This window comes from Bos grunniens, chromosome 3 (assembly GCF_055505025.1).
Source record: "Bos grunniens cultivar Pamir isolate PY7600 chromosome 3, Bosgru_T2T1.0, whole genome shotgun sequence".
Lineage (NCBI taxonomy): Eukaryota > Metazoa > Chordata > Mammalia > Artiodactyla > Bovidae > Bos > Bos grunniens.
The window spans coordinates 121,529,659-121,535,658 of NC_141167.1; the positions used below are offsets into that span (position 1 = coordinate 121,529,659).

The 6,000-nt window shown below is 47.7% G+C and overlaps 1 protein-coding gene across 15 annotated transcripts in view; it reads right to left on the bottom strand.

The window, feature by feature from the left end:
* GPR161 (G protein-coupled receptor 161) overlaps nt 1–4,717 on the bottom strand; it is a 100,765-nt gene extending 96,048 nt beyond the window's left edge. For 3 of the 15 annotated variants that reach the window (XM_086393987.1, XM_086393982.1, XM_086393989.1), the window contains exon 1: nt 3,465–3,752. The gene's annotated coding sequence lies outside the window, so the exon portion shown is untranslated. Of the gene's footprint in view, nt 1–2,471; nt 3,753–3,949; nt 4,248–4,395; nt 4,504–4,604 lie in introns of those variants that run through there. The other 12 variants (XM_086393986.1, XM_086393988.1, XM_086393994.1 and 9 more) reach the window with 10 other exon arrangements.
* Between the last annotated feature and the right edge of the window lie 1,283 nt (nt 4,718–6,000).

Consider the following 6,000-nt stretch of genomic DNA (forward strand, 5'->3'; position numbering starts at 1 on the left):
CCCCACCTATTTGCCATGAAGTGATGGGACCGGATGCCATGATCTTAGGTTTCTGAATGCTGAGTTTTAAGCCAACTTTTTCACTCTCCTCTTTCACTTTCATCAAGAGGCTCTTTAGTTCTTCACTTTCTGCCGTAAAGGTGGTGTCATTTGCATATCTGAGGTTATTGATATTTCTTCTGGCCATCTTGACTCCAGCTTGTGCTTCATCCAACCCAGCATTTCACATGATGTATTCTGCACAGAAGTTAAATAAGCAGGGTGATAATATACAGCCTTGATGTACTCCTTTCCTGATTTGGAACCAGTCTATTGTTCCATGTCCAGTCCTAACTGTTGCTTCTTGACCTGCATACAGGTTTCTCAGGAGGCAGGTCGGGTGGTCTGGTATTCTCATCTCTTTTAGAATTTTCCACAGTTTGTCGTGACCCACACAGTCAAAGGCTTTTGCATAGTCAATAAAGCAGAAGTAGATGCTTTTCTGGAACTCTCTTGCTTTTTCTATGATCCAACAGATGTTGGCAATTTGACCTCTGGTTCCTCTGCCTTTTCTAAATCCAGCTTGAACATCTGGAAGTTCCTGGTTCACATACCGTTGAAGTCTGGCTTGGAGAATTATGAGCATTACTTTGCTAGCATGTGCGATGAGTGCAACTGTGCTATAGTTTCAACATTCTTTGACATTGCCTTTCTTTAGGATTGGAATGAAAACTGACCTTTTGCAGTCCTGTGTCCACTGCTGAGTTTTCCAATTTTGCTGGCATATTAAATACAGCACTTTCATACCATCATCTTTTAGGATTTGAAATAGCTCTACCAGAATTCCACTATCTTTGTTCCTAATGATGCTTCCTTAGGCCCACTTGACTTTGCATCCCAGGATGTCTGGTGCTAGGTGAGTGATCATGCCATTGTGGTTATCTGGGTCCCAAAGATCTTTTAGTAATGTGAAGATCTGGGTCATGAAGACCAAAATGTGGTCCACTGGAGAAGGGACTGAAAGGGCAAACCAGTTCGGTATTCTTGCCTTGAGAACTCCATGAATAGTATGAAAAGGCAAAAAGATATGATGCTGAAAGATGAACTCCCCAGGTCAGTAGGTACCCAATATGCTACTGGAGAAGAGTGGAGAAATAACTCCAGAAAGTAAAGAGACACAGCCAAAGCAAAACAACCCCAGTTGTGGATGTGACTGGTGATAGAAGTAAAGTCCGATGCTGTAAAGAACAATATTGCATAGGACAGAATGATCTCTGTTCATTTCCAAGGCAAACCATTCAATACGTTTACTATAGCATTGATAATAGATGAAGCTGGAAAAAAAATCTCAAAGCCCCTCAATAGGAAAATGTTTAAATGAATTCTGGTGAATCTACACTATAAAATACTATGTAGCCATTAAAAAGAATGAAGTATATCTATGTTATTGGCATTAGAAGACATCCAAGTCTGATTATTAAGTCAAAAAATTAACTCATGGAGCATATAATTATATATGATCCCCATTTATGTATTTTTAAAGGCATATCCAATATACTAAGGTTGGTCCTAAAGTTGGAAATGCAAATAGTACTTCATCATGTTTTATAATATAATATCAATAAACTATATATTATGCATTCATATTCACCTCTATTTCCAGATTTGTTAAACTGGCTAACAAAAACTAGTTGAAAGTATTCTCTTGGTGCAGGACTAAAATCACAGAGGAGATCAGTACTAGTACTGGCTGAATGAATGAAGTATTGAGTCATAAAGTCAATCCTTACTCCAAATTCCAGGTAGCACTACCTCCAACTTTGTTGATGTTTGTTGATCTCAAAGAAAAACAGCAAGAAAACATCACTTCTGCCCTCCAGTTATGCTTTATTGCTTCTCAGAATGACAGCAAGTACTTCCTAAGGTTGCAAGCTGGCAGTCTGCAGGCTACAACGAGCCTACACACATGATTTGGTTGCCCAGCATATTTTGAAAACTGTTTTGAATTAGTTGCCAATTTTAAAAACATGGAGCTTTCTTCCTTAAAAATTTGCAACTTTCCACCGCCCGCCTCCCCCATTTCAGATTAAGCAAAGTGCTAGAACCTTGTCACACCTGCTATCTCTTTACAGAAGGTATGTTCTACACACAGCCCCCACATAGCCATTCTGCACTCAGGCTTACTGACTAGTCCCAGCAGAGTTTACATCACAGAACTGTACCTCCTTTGGGTGGCATTTAGATCAGCTCCAGTTCACCCCATTCTGTCTTTCACAGAACCCAAGCAACAACTCCAACCCTCTAAACACATGGCCAGGCCTCATTTCTGACTCCCCCTGCACAGGGCTGCAACATAAAGAAAATGATTTGACTACTTGAGGCTTGGACTTAGTTTCTAAATGCCAAGCAGGCCTCCTTGTGAAGAGTTCCTATTCTTCCCATCAAGGTGGTGGAGTTGTAGGGCAAGGAAAATCCTGAGTTCAAGGACCCACCTGTGTTGGAGCCCATGTGAAAAGTACTGCTAAGTCAAAAGACCTGAGTACAATCTTGGCTCCTTACTTGCTGAGCAGAGTACTTTTCTTGAGTCTCAGTTTCCCCACCTGTAAAAGCTGTGAATAACACTTCAGAGGGCTGTTACATGAATGAAATTTAAAAGTGTGTATTAAAGTGCTTGGAAGCATCTTAGAAGTATAAAACGAGTGTAGTCTAAGACAGGAAAAGAGAGGCACTGTGGAAGAAGTGACTGAAATGGGTGGCTGAATTCCAGTTAAAGAGAGTTGTGCGATCTGAGGTACTTCCCACCACCTCTCTCTGCTGGTGGCCTGGGAAATGCCTTTCCTCACCCATCTCAGTAGCCACGAGGGATTATGAGGGAAAGCCATCTAATACTTTTCGATGCAGCAGCTCTCCAAAGCTCATTTCTGGGTCCAGGTCACAGGTGGAAAAGACGCTGGGCTGAGTCACTGTTGGCTGGATGGGGAGGGGGCACAGTGATGCTCCCTCCACCACCACCACCACGAGCCTCCCCTCAAACACTAATGCCATCATTATCTCAACATCAAGGAACCAAAGTCATTTCCCTCCAAAACCACACCACCTTCACAGGGAGGAGGTGCTTTCAGGGCTCTTAAAAGCACTGACAAACGGATGAAAGGTACAATAAAAAAAAACAAAACCAGTCTCAGAGATGTGCGATAAACTGATAACGCACCGCTGTGTGGTTACGAGAGCAGACCCCAGAACATCACAGTTATTCAGTAGACATTCTTATCCCACATACCTTTGTCAAAAGGTTTGGACCAGGGCTAAGCTCTGGCCCAGAAGGCGGGCCAAGTTACCCCCAAACTAACCGAATCTCCGTGGGCAGACCTGAAGAGCAGAGACGCCTACCCGGCGGCGCCCAGGTGGGCCGGGCGACTTCTGGGCGCACCTTCCGTCCAGCTCGGGAGACAGCGCCCAGAGCCCCGACCGAGGATGCAGCTCACCTGGTCCTCACGGATTTCGGCTAAGGGTCGAGGCCGCTGCGTCCCGCACATCTGTCCCGGCGGGGACCTTCAAGCCCCTCGGCCCAGGGGGCACGGGGCCGCACCGATGTCCTCCCTTTCCGGAGGTCTGAGAAAGGGGCTTCCGGCAGCGAGGCAGAAGCCAGGCGGGCTAGTGGGAAGGGCCTCTCAGAAGCTCCTGGCCGCAGGAGAGGGGCGCGCCTTCAAGGTCTTCCCACAAAGAGCCCCGGATCCTCGAAGCAAAGCGGCGTGCGCGAGGAAGATAACTCCCTACCTCCAAGGGGCGCGGAGATTAAAAAAAAAAAAAAAAAAAAAAGCGCCGTGGGGGCGGGGAGGAGTGGGGGAAGGGGGCGCGGAGACCCCGTCTGGCCTGCACCCCCGCGCCCTCCCGCACGGCACAAAGAAGTCGGCCCCGCTCCATCCCTGCCAGCGCCCCACTTCCCGCCCGCGCCCCGGCGGGTACTCACCCAGAGGCCGCCGCCGCGGCAGCTCAGGGCCGGGTCGGCCCGGGCCGCCTCCCCGCCTCCGTCGCCGCCGCGGCAGCAGCTTCCTTCCTCCCGGCCGCGCTCGGGGACCGGAGGTTTCGGGTTTCAGCCCGCGGAGCCCCGCTTCGCTCCTCCCGCCGCCGCGCCGCCAGCACGCGTACCCGGCCAGAACACAGACCGAGTAACTTTGCGGCGCTCGCGCCGCCCGCCCCTTCTCCGCCGTCCCGAGCCCCTCCGCCTGCGGGCCCTCCGAAGCCCCCGCGCCCCCACGGCCCCGCCCGGGCTCCGCGCGCCGCCGCCCCTGCCCGCCCCGGCGCCGCAGCTTCCATCCCTCACACCCCTTACTTTCGCGCTTGCCCTCCCTCCCGGCCACTTTTCCATTTCTTCCCACGGTCGGCCTCAGCTGCTGCTCTTTGTCTCGCCCCTACCGTCTCGGCCCGTAAACCTTTGTGGTCCCTCCTCGGGCCTTCCCTGAATCCCGTTCCTCCGTCCCAGTTCCAGCTGTTAGGACGTCGCCTTTGCCATTCTCTCTGCATTGCACTTATACTTTCGGATTCTTCCCGTAGGCTCCGCACAGTCCCATTCTCCTCCTCCAGTCTCGCCGCGGATGACTCCTGGCGTCGCCTTTCCTGCTCACCTTTCATTCATCCAGCCAACGTGCCTGAGCATCTGCCTGGTGCCAGGCACTGTCCCGCACCCTGGGAATATCACAGTGAATCCACCCGCGAAACCAGCCTTTGAGGATCCCACAACTCCTTAGAGTGGGAGGGTGAATGTAAACAGACCTTTTCATGGCTACTCTCTACCTCTGAGCCAAAGCCAGGGAGCAGTAATTACAATACACAGCCCAGGGTGCTGCCGGTTCAGGGGACAAAACAGTTCCTTCTCATATGTGGTTTTTACCCCCTTCCTCAGTTCCCATGTTCTGTAGCATTTCTAGCCTCATGCGTCTTCTGTGCAGCAGTCTTAATAAAAGGATAAAAAGTTGAAGCATACAATAGAACTGCTTTAAAAATGAAGGTAGAGAAGGAAGAAAGAAACGAAAGGGAGAGGAAAGGGGTAGCAAATGAATCAGGTAAGTAGTTATAAAGCCCAGTTCACCAAACTCCAGCAAAAACTGATGCTATGCCCAGAACAGGATTCAAATAACTCTGAAATCCATCCACTTTGATAAATGTATTAGTTATTCCCTTGTCTACAAGTTGGCACTGTGGGAGCTGCTTCCTTATTAATATTAGGCCACTGAGTTACCATTTTAGAATGATAATTTACTATCTAGCACCTGCCAAACACCCAGCTTGTCCTCAGGGACAAAGGAAATAATAGGGACACAAAAGGTACATGGATGCCTGAATATTCCTATGGGACAGCTGCTTTATTTGGTCAAAAACTGGAAGCTGAAACTCCACACAGAATCTAGGTCACCAGCAAGCCAGATGCTTGAAAGACCTTAAAGCAGTCTGTTCTTGAGGGTATTTTAGACTTTTATTCTGAAATCCCCGTTTATTTTTTTAATTTGCATTGACTCAGGCACTGGCTAAGCGCTGTTACTCTGAGAGTCATTTAACCTTCCCGAATCTCAGCTCTCAGCTTATTCATCATATATAAAATAGGCCTACTCACACCTGCCTATCTGTAGAGTTAGAAAGACGAAATAAGATAATGGAAGTAAATCCTCAATGCTATAGAGAGCTAAACCCTTTTGAAAGTTGGCATTCAAGAAAGATCTGGTAATATATGCCATAGACTGGCATGGAGACAATGAGAATCAAAAACAGTTATGGCTCTTTCAGCTCTGTATCCACCCATGATGCAAAAGATGTCCTTCCCAGACTTACTCTATTTCATTTTGAACTCTTCAACTGAAAGCAGTTTTTTTCTCCTGCTGCTCATTATCAAATATGTTATTTATCACAAAGGCTTTTCCTCCCATAGCTCATAAACTGAGAACTTACTGTGCATTCAAGAATAGAAACTGCTACCAAAAAGTGCATTTTTTTCAATTGCTCTCTCAAGATTTTTTCCTTCTTCTA